We start from the raw sequence: 18164 nt of genomic DNA on the forward strand, positions 1-18164 counted from the left end.
GGGGGGGGGGGACGAAGCCCCCCCCCCTGAAAAAATTCTACCGCCCCCCCCCCCCACGAACGAAATGAATTTATATAATTTATATAGAAAATATATGCTTTTAACAGTGTCCGCCCCCGAAGAAAGTCTACCGCCCCCCCCCCCCACGAACGAAATGAATTTATATAATTTATATAGAAAATATATACTTTTAACAGTGTCCGCCCCCGAAGAAAGTCTACCGCCCCCCCCCCCCCAGAAATTTCAAGTGCCCCCCCCCCCCCGGAGAAAAAAGTCTGGAAGAAACACTGCTAATACACCTATAATAAACTTGGAAGAGTCTATTATCGGACACTGTATCTTCATTATCCAAAGGGAAAAGTGTGGGAAAAAAAAAACAACATCAATAGAACTACACATCCTAGAAAGACAACAGCGAAATATTGGCCACAAACTAAGAACTGACACTGGCAAGAAACCCAGATAAGACTTGGAATAGAACCACCCCGGGGGGAAACGACGTAGAGATGGAGCAGAGAAGACATGGTGACAGAGTGCTGGAGGAGGGTGAAAGGATAGCACAGATGACATGGTTGGGAACTGCTGGATAGAGTTACAGAAGACCGGAGACAGTGGAAAGCTTTAACGCAGACCCTATGTTCCTTAAGAAAAAAAAGTGAATCATGGTTGATACAAAATACCTCCCCTACCACAGTACATTGCTGACACAGTACGATATTAGCTTGTTGCCCATAATTACAACTGCCTCCACACTACATACTCCCTAGTAAAACGTATACGGTTCACATGTGCCAATAGATGATTTCAAAAGAAAATCTAGTCACCCCCCTTCTTCGCATGACAATAAAGACTCTTACCTATCACTAACAACAGACCCCCCCCCCAACTTTAGGCTGCTTGCTTACAACACCACCCGCCTCCAGCCTACCCACACTTAACCCCTCCCCCCCCCCCCCACCCTACTTACACGTAGCAACAGTAGGCTGCTTGCTTACAACCCCACCCACATTCCCCACCTCACTACTTACATTAGCAACGTTACATTGCCACTTAAAAACCCCACACATTTACCCCCCCCCCCCCCCTCTACTTACACGTAGCAACAGTAGGCTACTTGCTTACAACCCCACCCACATTTACCCCCACCCACAATTACCCCCCCCCCCCCCCCCCCCCCCACACCCTCCCTACTTACATGTAGCAACAGTAGGCTGCTGAGTGATGACGACAGGCTGACTGATGCGCCCCTGGATCCTTTATGTTTCAGACAGCAACAGATGACGGAGACAATGACAGACACGCCCACCAGGGCCGGCGATAAACAATTCCTACGATGTATCCAACACTGGAAATAGTTTACAACACATGAAGTACAGAGCAACAGCACCAAAGGCATCTACACCAACAAAAGCTTCAACTACCATAGTAATAGTCGTAAAGTCTGAATGTAAACATTAATATTAAAGAAAAATGGTAATAATACAATTACATTAGCAAAATATACAACTGTATCAGTATAGTTACCAGTAACAACAACAGTAACAGCACAGTACCATTACCAACCATAACCACAACCACAACCATTAACATTAACATTACCATACATTACCATAACATTACCATAACATAACCATTAACATTATCATTAGCATTAGCATTAACGTTAACGTTAACATTAACATCAACATCAACATTAACATTAATGTTAACATTAACATTAACGTTAACAACATTAACGTTAAAAACATATACATTAACACTACCATTAACAGCACCAGTAACAGTTACACTAAAGACGACAACAATAACTATAATAACAACAGCAGCAACAGTAACAAATAAACCAAACGAGACCGACACTGACAACATTAACAATACATACTTGCCAATGCAGCAGTACTCATAGTCATAATTGCCGCAACACCCAAAAGGACACCATTTCTCTGTATCAATAAACAAACCTCTTCGATGACAGTACTCCCCTAAAGCTGAACCTAGAAAACGAATCGAGATTGAAAGCAATTATACTTGTGTGAGTTTCTAATAAAGCATACTCCCATTCTTGTCTGCAACACTATGCTATCAGTTAAAGACACGTCTCAACACAAGTTTTAAACCCATTCACCTCAACCTTCAAACATCGCTAAGAAGATAAGATAATAAAATAACGTCAAATTAGTTATATTTTGCCTTTCATTAAACAGCTATATCTGTATACTAAATTAATGCAGCTTGCTATAAGTTAAGGTACCATAGATTGTTTTATTTTAGTTTACAACAACGACAAAAAAGCAGTCAATCTAAAACAAACTGCTAACTTAAAAAAAATGCAAAAGTGTAAAGTTACACGTTCTTGCCATCCGAATTCCGATCCAGACCCCACCGTACGACTCCATTTATTTATTGTTCCATATTTGTGGTAATAAAGGTCAGTGGCGTAGCTACCGTAAAGCTAGCGTAAGCCAGGCATAGGGGCCCAAGGAACACAGGGGCCCTTTTCCCTCGTTGAAAAAATTAAACCTTTTACATTGAAATTTAAATATTTGTTTTATATAATTATTTAAAAAATAAAATGGAAATCCACTTTCTTATTTACTGTAGAATTATTAGAAAATTCCCCCAAAAAATGCCCCCAGTCTTTTCATAGTGTAGAAGCCGTGACAATCAGTGGGGGGGGGGGGGAGGGGAGGGTGTGTCGGACAGGGCCAACCCGTATCAATAACACTACAGGCGTTACTGCAAGCCGTAGAAACAATTAGCCTATAAATAAACATTTTAGCTATTATTTCTAAAAAAAATTATTTCGGAGGGAGGCGCCCCAGCAGTAGAGTAGGACGGTTAGTTTTCGCCACCCAGGTTCTCCCAGCGGCTATCTTAGCACCTGAGGTTCGTTGATTGGACGTCCTGCACAGCGGGTCAGTGTTACTACTTGATTCAACTCTCAATTTACACAGGCGCCTCATCCGGGATCCGTTTATTTGGCGTCCATGAAGTGATAACGTTTGTATAGGGGCCCGAAAATCCTAGCTGTGCCACTGGGTAAGGTATTGACGTATTGGGTATCATGGTTAATCCCGTAAAGGTTAGCCGTGTACGTTTTAGTTAACTCTAAAAACACACACACGTAATTTATCCAAGAAACCATTCTTTTATCTCTGCCCAAATATCCAAAATATAACCTTATCTGCCGAGAGTGTTATGTAAACTCTGTCCTCTAACCGATTCTTTTTAAACGGGTTAAATTTTCAAGCAAACACGACTGTTGGTCTGCTATCAGCTCTAAAGATAGTGGCTAGGGGTAGCAGGATTTCTGTATTTGTTTGAGTAGGATTTGGCTGGTTTAAATCTGATGTGCTATGTTATACAACCAGATAAAACGGCGGTATGAGGCCATAAGACACAACGTATGGATGTTTTATATTTAAAACAACACGATGGGATAGGCGAGTGGTTTGGGTTTTACATTGTTATATGGGGTGGTATAGTTGGGTGGACCTCTTTACAATTGTGCGGAGTGGGGGGGGGGGGGCTTTTAAAGTACTGTGGTAGAGTGTGCCTCTTTAGTGTGATAAGGTATCCCTCTTTATAGCAGTGTGGTTGGGCGGCCCTCTATAAAGTAATTGTAATAGGGTGGCCCTCTTAATAGGTTGCCCTTCATTACAATAGTGTGGTAGGGCACCCATCTTTACAGTAATAACAAGATACCCCATTTTACATGTCAATGGCATCATATATAGTAGCCTGCACACATCGATAGAACGAAAATCTCCAACACACACCAATATAACCAGAAACAGCAATCAAATACTCGATAACACCTTAAATCGATGACTTTATCTCTGCTGGACTTAGCTAGCAAATAAGGGTTAGGTTTTTTTGAAGTAGGGGCATACACAAGCCTGTAGCTATGGACGTCTCAAAGTTTATCAAGGTCTACACAAGTACACATATATGGTTTACTAGGGTACCAGTAGCGTAGCGAGGGGGGGGGGGGGACATATGTCCCCGGGCGCCGACCTTAGGGGGCGCCAAAATGGGTTGGAAAAATAAATCGAAAGTTTGAGGAGGTGGAAATCGAAAGTTTGAGGGGGGGGGGGGGTGCAAATCGAAATGTTGAGGTGGGGGGTGCAAATCAAAAGTATGAGGGGGGGGGGGGAAGTGCAAATCGAAATCTTGAGGGGGGGGGGGTGCAAATCGAAAAGTTTATTCCCGGGCGCCGGGAAGGGTCGCTACGCCTCTGGTTGAAACCGACAACTGACTAGTTTTAAAACAGTTTATAATACGTTTTCAAAGAAATGCTTTAACACCGAAGCTAAACCGATGATTGAGAGGAGAAAATAAACATAGGCTTGCAAGTTTAGCTTTAGAGAATATGTTGTTTAGAAATAAAAATCTGGAGAAGAATCTAGAGACCCCAATAACAAATGATAAAACAAGCCAAATAACTGGATTTTAAAAATCTCAAAGACATTGGTCTTTGATGTAACGTGTAAATCTACAAAGTCTTTGAAAGTCGGTTAGGGTTAATTATTGAATTTTATTTTAGGAAATCAGCTACACCCGCTAAATCACTCATTACCTAAACCTTGTAATAAATATCTAATTACTTCAACCCTTTAAATCAAGTCTCATTACCTAAACGTGGTAACAACTATCTGATTACTTAAACCCATTAAATCACGCCTCATTACCTAAACCTGTTAATAGGTATGTAATTAGCTAAACGTCCAAACAAAATTTTTCGCTGGCTTCTTTTTTTAAGCTCATAAAAACACCAATCAATAATTAATTTTTAAATACTTAAAAAATCCGAATTACTAATTAATTTTTTAACTGTGGCGAACAGATGAAAAAAAAATGCGCAGTTTAGTTAGCTAATTATTTAATATCCCCAATAAAAGATTTATACAGTACCAAATAGTGTTGATATCACAAGGAAGAATAACGGAGCCTCAGCCATGGTCATTTGACATGTTTTAAAATGGTGGGTCTTTGTGTTAGTAACCTAAGATAAGAGTTTTTTAAGTAGCTTGCTCAAGTTGCGGTGTTTTATTTAAAAAAAAAAACTTGTTAGCAAAATGAACGTTTTTCTTCATTGTACAATCTGCTTTGTTTGTGTTGTTTTTTTTTGAACGGCCAATGTAAAAAAAGGTTTCCGTGCCTACTGTTGTTACCATTATTGAATACATTGAATAAATTGAATAAATTGACGATATTTATGGTCTAGAATGTTTTTTTTAATAACTCTAATTTTAGTAATAATGGGCTTGTTGTCTGAATCCTCCACCATATTCTCAATTAAGAACGAACAAGAAGAAGAAGTAATAAGGAGATATGATGTTATTAGAATCGGATCGGATATGATATTAATAGAATGGAGTGTAATGTGCTACAAATGAGTTTCATTCCTCCTATTGTTTTAAAATTACTACTTGTTATATATTAATTTCGAGGGAACTAACTAATGCATTTTATTAGAATTAGAAACTCAAGCTTAGTGATTATTTTTGTACTTTACAACAAAAAAAAGTGTAAAAAACGATTCTTAAATGCTTTCACACTAACAACAAAGGTTGAAAGCTACCTAAACTTTATCAGAAATGTTTGCCTTTTCAAATCAGCAACGCTGAGACCGAAATTCCTATCGCAAATGAGTAAAAATGGGACAATTAAATTAAGACTAACACATGTACTTGGATCCAAACGTTTCAACGTTTCTTAGCTCGCCAGCTATTTGTCATGACAGTGACGTCAAGTAGTACTAGCTTACCTACGTACTACGTCTTACTCAATATTTTGTTTACCCTCATCTAAAAATAGACAAGCTGATTTACAAAGAAATAGAAATGGCGTACATAGTACCAGAGATAACACATTTTTAGGTTGTGTGTTTGGTCTATACATGGTGAACGTCACGATTTCGGTTACAAGGGAGGTAACTACATGATGACTATGATTAATAACCAGTTGTATCCATTGGATGTGACTTGCACCCCATCCCACGACAAAGTCCCAAAAACAATTTCTAAATTTCATAAAGTATTGTGTGAACTAATCTATTTCAGGATGGTGTGGTTGCCTGGGTCTTATGAAATTGTTTATTTAGTTAACGCATTAATTTTTGAATAACGTAAATAGCCAATTAAGTCTTTCACGTTGTGTATACCAGAGTCACTCCTCTTTGCTATTGAGGGAGTCATGATCAACCAACGACAACAGTGATTTACAACAACCATCACTGACGATACTACAACTATATAACAACTACCACTGAAAGTAACAATAACTATAAAACCATCTCTGACCATAACAACAACCATACAACAACCATCCCTGACCATAACAACAACCATACAACAACCATCACTGAAGATAACAACAGCCATCCAACAGCCATCACTGACTAAAACAACAACCATCACGGACCATAACAACAACCATACAACAGCCATCACTGACCATAACAACAACCATCTCTGACCATAACAACAACCATACAATAACCATCACTGACCATAACAACAACCATCACTGACCATAACAACAACCATACAACAACCATCACTGACCATAACAACAACCATCACTGACCATAACAACAACCATCACTGACCATAACAACAACTATAACTGACCATAACAACAACAATCATTGACGATAACAACAACCATCACTGACCAAAACAACAACCATCACTGACCATAACAACAACCATCACTGGCCATAACAACAACCATCCCTGACCATAAAAACAACAACCATCACTGACCATAACAACAACTATCCCTGACCATAACAACCATCAATGACCATAACAACAACCATCACTGACCATAACAACAACCATCACTGACCATAACAACAACCATCACTGACCATAACAACAACTATCCCTGACCATAACAACCATCAATGACCATAACAACAACCATTACTGACCATAACAACAACCATCCCTGACCATAACAACAACCATCACTGGCCATAACAACAACCATCCCTGACCATAACAACAACCATCACCGACCATAACAACAACCATCCCTGACCATAACAACAACCATCACTGGCCATAACAACAACCATCACTGACCATAACAACAACTATCCCTGACCATAACAACAACCATCACTGACCATAACAACAACCATCACTGACCATAACAACAACCATCACTGACCATAACAACAACCATCCCTGACCATAACAACAACTATCACTGGCCATAACAACAACCATCCCTGACCATAACAACAACCATCACTGACCATAACAACAACCATCCCTGACCATAACAACAACCATCCCTGACCATAACAACAACCATTACTGACCATAACAACAACCATAATACAACAATTACTGACCATACAACAACTATCACTGACCATAACAACAACCATCAATGATGGATAAGAAAATCAAACAAATGCGAAAAATATTTTAAACCAGCCTAATATAAACCCTGGATTACTTTAGCATTTAATAATAAGTTTCCCTTAAGTGTAAAGTGTATTTGTTTGAAAAATCTCACCTCAGTGATACGACTACGACTGATTGTAAATTGGAGTTTTGTGCAGAGATACCACACTACTACAACTTTATTCTTAATTGTAATGTTGTACAGGCTTCCATCCAACACAATTAAGTATTACATGTCAATATGTTATGTTTTGTGTCGTTACAAAAACCGTTACCTGTTTGAATGACGTAATTAGCCAATTGTTATGTCTTTACAAAGACCTTTACTATACGACTACGTCGAATTATAACTTATGTCGTTAAGTAATGACGCAATGACAATAACAGGCGAGAGGTAGAATAATAGCGTAAGTCAAGCAGAACCAATAGAATTGCAGTGGAACGAACTGACCGGTCACGTGAGGCAGTCAGCTGACCAAGCATCAGGCATTAGCAGTTGAGAAAAAGTTTAACAGCAGAGAGCACCACGTGCAGTGGCGTAGCGAGGTCGGGTGTCACCCGGTGCGGCACTTAATGGTGTCACCCCCCCAGAGGCATAGAGACCCTTCCCAGGGACAAAGTTTCAAGTTTTCGATTTGCACCCCCCCCCCTCAAACTTTCGATTTGCACCCCCCCCCCCTCGAGTTTTCGATTTGCACCCCCCCCCCTCAAACTTTCGATTTGCACCCCCCCCCTCGAGTTTTTCTCTATATATTTTGCTATTTTTTGCCTTGGTGTCACCCCCCTAAATGGTGTCACCCGGTGCGGTCCGCACCCCCCGCCCCCCCCCTCGCTACGCCCCTGACCACGTGACACCATCAAGCTGACAGTCGTGTGTTAGAAAGCAGTTGTAGATTGATATTGTTTGGAAAAAGTTTAGTTGGACTTAAAGATTAGTTAGAGTATAGTTAAGATAGTAAAAGTAGGGTACAGTACAGTATGGTAGGAGTAAGATATTGTTATGTGTACATAAAGTATAACAGCCTACATCTCGGATAGGACTTGGCATTGATTTCGCACACTGTGTTACGCTATGGAAGGGTCTATCCCCCAACAACACTATATAGTACACATTACGTGTACGCTATATAACACATCATTATCGCCCCCCCCCCATACACACACACGGCACTAAGACACTTACCATACGCCTACGTCTAATTATGACTTGGTAGTCCGTACATGAGGCCTTCGCGTGAACGGAGGCGGTACCGGCTGTCTGGGTCGGGGTGGGGGCGGGATTGGTGGCGGCCTCAGCCCCCCAGGTGGGATGATGACAAACGGCATCACCCGCGGTGGCCCCAGCATCAGAACAGCGTTCGTTGAAAATAATCGGTTCTGGAACGTCACTTGTATGGGAGCTGAAAACAAAATGCCAAGACAACGGTAGATGAAAATATGTGGACAAATTCTGTTTTAAAGTAAACATTCTTGTATCCAGGCATAATCCTCTTTTTTTTTTAAAGCTATTGTATACATTAAACAGGCAAATGCAAAACAAATTTTTTTCTGTACTTATTATTTAAAACTATTTTAAAACAAAACGCCAATCCAAGATTACAACGAAACAAATAGCCAATCCAAGATTTTTGTATCATATTGCATTATTACAATTATCTAAACACGCATTTTTTTTAAAGAACAAGGTTCATTTCAACATCAATAAATTAACCAGGCAAATGCAAAACATTTTTTCTGTACTTAATATTTAAAACTATTACAAAACAAAACGCCAATCCAAGATTATAACGAAATAAATAGCCAATCCAAGATTTTCGTATCATACTGCATTATTACAATTATCTAAACACGCATTTTTTTAAAGAACAAGGTTCATTTCAACAACAATAAAAAAAAAAAAAAACAAATAAAACATTATAATTGTAAGTACATTCAAGAGAGGGTCACTTACGAGGGGGCTGAATGATGTACTCGATGAAATTATCAACCCCGAACTTGCAAGCGAAGAAAAAAAAAGCTCGACACAGGAGAGTGAGGAGAATGTACTAGAAGCTGTAGATAAAGGAAAATTAGGATGATAAGGTGAATACACTAGTAGTTGTAGATGAAGGAAAATTAGGATGATAAGGTGAATACACTAGTAGTTGTAGATGAAGGAAAATTAGGATGATAAGGTGAATACACTAGTAGTTGTAGATGAAGGAAAATTAGGATGATAAGGTGAATACACTAGTAGTTGTAGATGAAGTAAAATTAGGATGATAAGGTGAATACACTAGTAGTTGTAGATGAAGGAAAATTAGGATGATAAGGTGAATACACTAGAACCTGTAGATGAAGGAAAATTAGGATAGAGAGGTGAATACAATAGAACTTGTAGATGAAGGAAAATTAGGATGATAAGGTGAATACACTAGTAGTTGTAGATGAAGGAAAATTAGGAAAGAGAGGTGAATACAATAGAAGTTGTAGATAAAGCAAAATTAGGATGATAAGGTGAATACACTAGTAGTTGTAGATAAAGGAAAATTAGGATGATAAGGTGAATACACTAGTAGTTGTAGATAAAGGAAAATTAGGATGATAAGGTGAATACACTAGCAGTTGTAGATGAAGGAAAATTAGGATGATAAGGTGAATACACTAGTAGTTGTAGATGAAGGAAAATTAGGATGATAAGGTGAATACACTAGTAGTTGTAGATGAAGGAAAATTAGGATGATAAGGTGAATACACTAGTAGTTGTAGATGAAGTAAAATTAGGATGATAAGGTGAATACACTAGTAGTTGTAGATGAAGGAAAATTAGGATGATAAGGTGAATACACTAGAACCTGTAGATGAAGGAAAATTAGGATAGAGAGGTGAATACAATAGAACTTGTAGATGAAGGAAAATTAGGATGATAAGGTGAATACACTAGTAGTTGTAGATGAAGGAAAATTAGGAAAGAGAGGTGAATACACTAGTAGTTGTAGATAAAGGAAAATTAGGATGATAAGGTGAATACACTAGTAGTTGTAGATGAAGGAAAATTAGGATGATAAGGTGAATACACTAGTAGTTGTAGATGAAGGAAAATTAGGATGATAAGGTGAATACACTAGTAGCTGTAGATGAAGGAAAATTAGGATAGAGAGGTGAATACAATAGAACTTGTAGATGAAGGAAAATTAGGATAGAGAGGTGAATACAATAGAAGTTGTAGATGAAGGAAAATTAGGATAGAGAGGTGAATACAATAGAAGTTGTAGATAAAGGAAAATTAACATGATAAGGTGAATACACTAGAACCTGTAGATGAAGGAAAATTAGGATAGAGAGGTGAATACAATAGAACTTGTAGATGAAGGAAAATTAGGATAGACAGGTGAATACACTAGAAGCTGTAGATGAAGGAAAATTACGAAAATAAGGTGAATACACTAGAATCTGTAGATGAAGGAAAATTAGGAAAGACAGGTGAATACAATAGAAGCTGTAGATGAAGGAAAATTAGGATAGTTTCCCATGTCAAGTTTAGGTAACCATTTACACTAAGCCTAAGTTAGTCCAAACATAACAATGAGTCAACTTACCAAAACAGAAAACATGGGTCTTATTAACACGTCGACAAGTCGTACCGAAAGTGTTCATGGTATTTCAATCCTACCACGAAATTCTAACCATGACCTGACCCTATCCCAATCCCTATCCCTAACCACAACCTAAACATTAAGCTTAACCTTAACCCTATCCCTACCCCTATCCCTACCCCTATCCCTATCCCTACCCCTACCCCTACCCCTACCCCTACCCCTACCCTTATCCCTAACACTATATCAACCCAATTGGTACGGTACTGCCTACCGGCGTGTTAATAAGACGAATGGCCAGGAGCTGCGATAGAAACCAAACATAAAGGGTCAGGAAATCCATTGTGGCAAGGGGCGGACCAAGACTTGTACGGATCTGTGAACAAACATTGCAACATTAACGGCAGTGAGTTGAGCTTGGCTTTGTCTGAGGGCAATCGTTATTTACTCACATGTAAAGCGATGTCGTGACCTTTTCTGTCAGTAACCTGAGATGTCGTGACCTTTCAGTTAGTAAAGTGATGTCGTGACCTTTCTGTCAGTAAAGGGATGTCGTGACTTTTTCTGTCAGTAAAGCAACGTCGTGACCTTTTCTGTCAGTAAAGCGATGTCGTGACCTTTCTGTCAGTAAAGCGATGTCGTGACCTTTTTGTCAGTAAAGCGATGTCGTGACCTTTTACTGTCAGTAATGCGATGTCGTGACCTTTTCTATCAGTAAAGCGATGTCGTGACCTTTTACTGTCAGTAAAGCAATGTCGTGACCTTTCTGACAGTAATGCGATATGTCATGACCTTTTCTCTCAGTAAAGCGATGTCGTGACCTATTCTGTCAGTAAAGCAATGTCGTGACCTTTTCTGTCAGTAAAGCAATGTCGTGACCATCAGTAAAGTGATGTCGCGACCTATTCTGTCAGTAAAGCAATGTCGTGACCTTTTCTGTCAGTAAAGCAATGTCGTGACCATCAGTAAAGTGATGTCGTGACCTTTTAAGTCAGTAAAGCAATGTCGTGACCTTTCTGACAGTAAAGTGAGATGTCATGACCTTTTCTGTCAGTAAAGCGATGTCATGACCTTTCTGTCAGTAAAGCAATGTCGTGACCTTGCTGACAGTAACGCGAGAAGTCATGACCTTTTCTGTCAGTTAAGCGATGTCGTGACCTTTTCTGTCAGTAAAGCAATGTCGTGACCATCAGTAAAGTGATGTCGTGACCTTTTAAGTCAGTAAAGCAATGTCGTGACCTTTCTGACAGTAACGCGAGATGTCGTGACCTTTTTTGTCAAAAAAGTGATGTCGTGAGCTTTTCTGTCAGTAAAACCATGTCGTAACCTATTCTGTCAGTAAAACGATGTCGTGACCTTTTCTGTCAGTAAAGCGATGTCGTGACCTTTTCTGTCTGTAAAGCGATGTCGTGACCTTTCTGACAGTAACGCAATGTCGTGACCTTTCTGACAGTAACGCGAGATGTCATGACCTTTTCTGTCAGTAAAGCGATGCCGTGACCTTTTCTGTCAGTAAAGCAATGTCGTGACCATCAGTAAAGTGATGTCGTGACCTTTTAAGTCAGTAAAGCAATGTCGTGACCTTTCTGACAGTAACGCGAGATGTCATGACCTTTTCTGTCAGTAAAGCCATGTCGTGACCTTTCTGTCAGTAAAGTGATGTCGTGACCTTTTCTGTCAGTAAAGCAATGTCGTGACCTTTCTGACAGTAACGCAAGATGTCGTGACCTTTTTTGTCAATAAAGTGATGTCGTGACCTTTTCTGTCAGTAAAACCATGTCGTGACCTATTCTGTCAGTAAAACGATGTCGTGACCTTTTCTGTCAGTAAAGCGATGTCGTGACCTTTTCTGTCAGTAAAGCAATATCGTGACCTTTCTGACCTTATATCAGTGTCAGAACCTCCATGTCAGGTATGCAATATCGTCCCTTTTCTTTCAGCGATTTTGGGACCTTTGTGGTGTGAATTCAATGTCGAGATCTTTCTTACGGTAAACACTTTTTCGGAACTTTCAGAAAAGGAAAGGAAAATAATGATATTAATAATTATAAAAAGAACATTAACATCCAGCTCAGATGGGTACCTGATTTTATCATATCCTTTGAGTACACTCAGCTCAGATGGGTACCTGATTTTATCATATCCTTTGAGTACACTCAGCTCAGATGGGTACCTGACTTTATCATATCCTTTGAGTACACTCAGCTCAGATGGGTACCTGACTTTATCATATCCTTGAGTCAACTCAGCTCAGATGGGTACCTGACTTTATCGTATCCCTTGAGTCAACTCAGCTCAGATGGGTACCTGACTTTATCGTATCCCTTGAGTCCACTCAGGTCAAATGGGTAACTGGGGTTATCACTATCCTGAGTTTACCCAACCAAGGGAAATTCGCCACTCGAGCTGTTCATATGCCGAGGTAAACTCTACTTCACCTGCCCTATGGACCGTCAGGTCCGAGAAGTAATAGCTACTTCAATGTCTTTCATTTAAAAAAAAATACAACACGATATGGTAATAAGGCATTACAATACCTGTTGTAACTGACGTAGTGACGGAGGGAAAAGGGGGGGGGGAGTTGTTAATTGACAGGGGTTAATATCAGATTTTGGGCTAGGAACGGATAATAATAATCAATTAATTTCATTAAAGAAAATTGCTTTGACATTAAGAGACACGTTAAGAGCCGGAACGAATAGACTCGTATCTCGATGTACCACTGTATTAATAATGTCGACAGAACACTCTATCTAGATTGTAGATAGATCTAGATCTATGTCTGTTCGCTGGCAGTAATGTTCTTTTAGCCATTCAGTCTGTCTTCTTATTAAAATATTACCACATTAGATCTAGACTTGCATTTCTTCATTTTAGTGTTATTGAGTCTACTGCTAGATCTAGAAATGGTTGAGTGAGACCCCTTCTCAAGTCATTTCAATAAAAATCAACTCACATTTTACAATGTAATTAAATACAAACTGCCCAAGAAAATAGTCGTCAAGTACTAGATCTAGATCCAGATTCTAGTTCTACTTACAGAAAGTCAAGCGCCAACTTCCGATGTTACGACTGTTGACGTTGACGTTCTATGTCATCAAAATTTGGGTAAACACAATTTTGAAATGCAAAGAAAATGACGTCATTAATAGAAGTGTAGAACGGAAGAAATCTCTTAAATCACTAAAATTAATTCTTTTTATAATTTTAAATTGGTCAAAGTTCAAATGTGTACGTGAAAAAAAATATATAAAAAATAATTCGCACTAACTTCAAAATAGATAACAAACTTTTTAAACCTGTTTAAGGTAATAATTATTAACATAAATTCATCATACCCTAAACTTTAGAGCGTCAATGATAATTTTCGTGGAATGTTTGAATGAAGTTTCACTTCCCACAGGTTACGAAAAATAAAAATTTCATCATCCTTATCTGTTTTATACACGTGAATAACAAAATAAACAACAACAAAAACAAAGTGACACGTATTTACAGTCCTATCTTTGTTTTGTAACGTGTTTGGTTTTCAGAACATCATGCGTGTTTACATCTCAATAGGGCCTATATTGTTTCTCTAGTGCTTAGGCTTAATGCAGTAGCGTAGCGAGGGGGGGGGGGGGGACATATGTCCCCGGGCGCCGACCTTAGGGGGCGCCAAAATGGGTTGGAAAGATAAATTGAAAGGTTGAGGGGGGTGGAAATGGAAATCTCTAGGGGGGGGGGGGGGGGGGGTGGGGTGCAAATCGAAAAGTTTGTCCCCGGGCGCCGGGAAGGGTCGCTACGCCTCTGGCTTAATGATTGAGGTATGTAGTGTTTCTTGACTGTTTAGACCTAATCACTGTTTCTGTAGGCTTAGCTCTTGGATGGTTTCTTAATGTTTAGGCCTTTAGTGTCTTTAGGCCAAACGATTGTTTGTGGGTTTTTAGGCAATTAAGAATATTCATCGGTGTTTAGGCCCAACACGCTTTTTGAATGTTTGGACCCAACAGAGGCGTTGGTGTGTATGTCACTTGACATATTTTTGTGTGTTTAGACCTAGTGGTTTCTTTCGTGAATTTAGACGAATTGATGCTTCTTGCTGGTTCAGGGGCTATAGTGCCGCCCCACCCACTACTTTTACATAAAAATTTATGAGAAAGTTTAATGAATATGGTGCCATCTCAACCCCTACCGTTATATAAGAATTTGCGAGAAAGTTTAGAAGAGCTCACTCATGTGTTATTGTTTGAAAGGAATACACATCTTGAGATTTATAACTGAACGAGAAATGATAATTCATTTTGGTAAACCACACTTCCGGAAATTTCAAAGGGAAAAATGTAAAAACAAATGCGTAAAAGTCAAATCTCGATAGATTTCCTTCCGTGCAAACAAAATGTACCCACTTGTTGTATAATTGTTAAGGTAATGATGTCACCACATTATCTAGAACAAAACAGGACTAATCTCAATACAAAATACAAACTAAAAAAACAACAACAAACAAACAAACAAACAACAGCTGATCTCACCTAAGGATTTGATAACACAGAATTATACGTGCTCCATTGAGTTTATTGTTGTGTAAACAGTACAAGTAAAAGTACTAAAGAGGAAGTAAACAAAGGGGGTTAACGCATACAGAACAAAATTATTGAACTTAGTTAAAATTAAAGTAAAAGCAGCTTAATTATACAATTACCATTTTAATATTTTAACCATATTTTGGAAAATTACAAAAACATGTTTCCAGTTACAAATATAATTACATCAAATGCACTAATTAATAAAGCTGATCAAGCCTGTGAAAGAAACATATTTTATTATAAAATAGTACCGTGTTGATAGACTGAGAATATTCAGAAAGGCAAAATTACTTAACACAATGGTAACTTGCAATTTTGTGTACCAATTAACACACAACTATTTAAGATAGTAACTAGTATTGCAAAAAGCTTATATATATATATATATATATATATATATATATATATATATATATATATATATATATATATATATATATATATATATATATATATATATACATATACATATACACATATATATATATATATATATATATATATATATATATATATATATATATATATATATATATATATATATATATATATATATATATATATATATATATATATATATATATATATATATATTAGTATTTATATATGTTTGTGTGTTTTTATTTTTATATATAATTATGGGATTTAAAAAAAAAATAGCCAATAATTAACAGGATTAAAATAGAAATACCCCTTTTATGGGAGTTTTTTTTAAGACTTCGATAAGGAAAAAAAAGCAGTAGCCATTAATTAACAGGATTCAAATAGAAATACCCCTATCACAATCCAAGAAATAAAACGTGCAGTTATATAAAAAGACTATTTTTGATAACAATGAAACATATCCAACATTCTATGATATACCAGTCAAAATTTGTGACGATTATAATATCCACTTTGGCATTTATTGACTCTTCTAGAATAAAAACCGGGCAGAAGATTCATAAATGCTAATATTTTAAAATTTCAACGTTTCTATTGTCATATTTTTTTGTTCTTTAAAAGACATACAAAGCTGGATTATTTTCTAAATATTATTTATTTTATCACTTTTTTACGTCATCCTAAAAATTAAACCGGGACTGATCTCCCCTAAACTTTCTCGGAATATAGACATGACTTTTAATTACTTAAACTTTTAAAAATAGAATAGAATCTCGTAGAAAAAAAGAATTGCGCACCAAGCGAACGACAAAACAAACTATGCATAATAGTGCGGAATATTATTAGTACTTATAAATTTACATGCGTTTTTTGAGAAATCGGAAATAGCGTAAAATACTACTTCCGGTCAACGGAAATTACTCAAAATTTGATAGAAGGTAGAGGATTAGATCTTTTACTTACATGTGAAATTTCATTTATCTATCTGAAATAGTACTTAAGTTATAGGCTTTTGAAAAATTCAAAGTAGAAAAAGTACCACTTCCGTTTATCGGAAATCGCTCAAAAGTTGATACAGATCTACGATTTTGATAACATACTTATATCTGAAATTTCATCAACCTAGCTGTAACGGTACTCAAGTTATCGTGTTTACACACACACAGGGACACACACAGACACACAGGCAAACAGACAGAACTGCAAAGCCCAGTTTTTCACACTGGATTACGCATAAAACCCCCACAATTTTAATACATCTGGATTGATAAATTTTGCCCGATTAAAATAAGTCCTCTATACTTCGGATGTGATGAAGGACTGAGATGAAATACGGTCAAAACTGTCAAAATTTCAATTGATTTTTGTGCAAGATTACAATACTTTCTCTATACTCTGTATACGAGAAAGTAAAAACTCAGAAATATTTCATAAGATATATCAAAATAATTTTTTTTTATAGATTCTTAAAACCCCAGACTGCGCCGGGATATGCAGGTATTGAAAATAATGGCAAGATTTCTCATTAACCCTATAGACCTGTTTATTGTTCTTAAATATCGGGTCGTTTGTTGCTGTCATGAACATTGTCATCACCGTTGTCGTAATAGTCTGACTCAAGGTGACGTGTGTCGTTGTTCATGGAGTCCACATAAACATTGTCATCACCGTTGTCGTAAAAGTCTGACTCCAGGTGACGTGTGTCGTTGTTCATGGAGTCCACATAATCATCCCTTGACTGCTCATCTCGAGAGTTACAGACGTACTTCCATACCAAGCCTAACACTATGAATACGACAGCGGTTACAACAACACCAATGATTGTTCCTATTTTTGTGATATTAAACGAAAACTCACTGGAAATAACGTGGTGTCTGAAAATTTGAAAGATATTGGTGGGTTGTTAAAATAGTAATGATATGTAACTTATAGACTGTAAAGCTATTTGCCTCACTCTCTCCCACTTTCCCTCTCTCTTACACTCTGAACCGCTCTCACTTTCTCGCTCTCTCCCCTCGTTTTTTTTCTCTTTCTTTCCACCACTCCTTGCACTCTCTCCCTCAGTAGCTCTCACTATCTTGCTATCTTTCGCTATTTTTCTTTCACCCTCTCATTCGCTCTCTCTCACTCACTTGCTTTCAATTGCTCTCTCTCTCTCTCTCTCTCGCTTTCTCTCACTCTCACTCGCTCCATCTCACTCACTCTCTCTCTCT

General features: G+C 37.9%; 1 long non-coding RNA gene across 2 annotated transcripts; it reads right to left on the reverse strand.

Annotated features, from left to right (window-relative positions):
• Positions 1-1309: 1309 nt before the first annotated feature.
• On the reverse strand, positions 1310-11377 carry LOC131955536 (uncharacterized). 2 transcript variants are annotated; one of them, XR_009388869.1, is made up of 5 exons: positions 11274-11377; positions 9376-9469; positions 8608-8824; positions 1883-1994; positions 1310-1345 (listed from the first exon to the last, which is right to left on the reverse strand). It is a non-coding gene; the product is annotated as an uncharacterized LOC131955536 (long non-coding RNA). The 2 variants fall into 2 exon arrangements; XR_009388868.1 differs by lacking the exons at positions 8608-8824; positions 9376-9469; positions 11274-11377 and adding an exon at positions 4915-5001.
• Positions 11378-18164: the final 6787 nt, after the last annotated feature.

This window comes from Physella acuta, unplaced genomic scaffold (genome assembly GCF_028476545.2).
Source record: "Physella acuta isolate Inbredline_101_S28 unplaced genomic scaffold, ASM2847654v3 ptg001075l, whole genome shotgun sequence".
Classification (NCBI taxonomy): Eukaryota; Metazoa; Mollusca; class Gastropoda; family Physidae; genus Physella; species Physella acuta.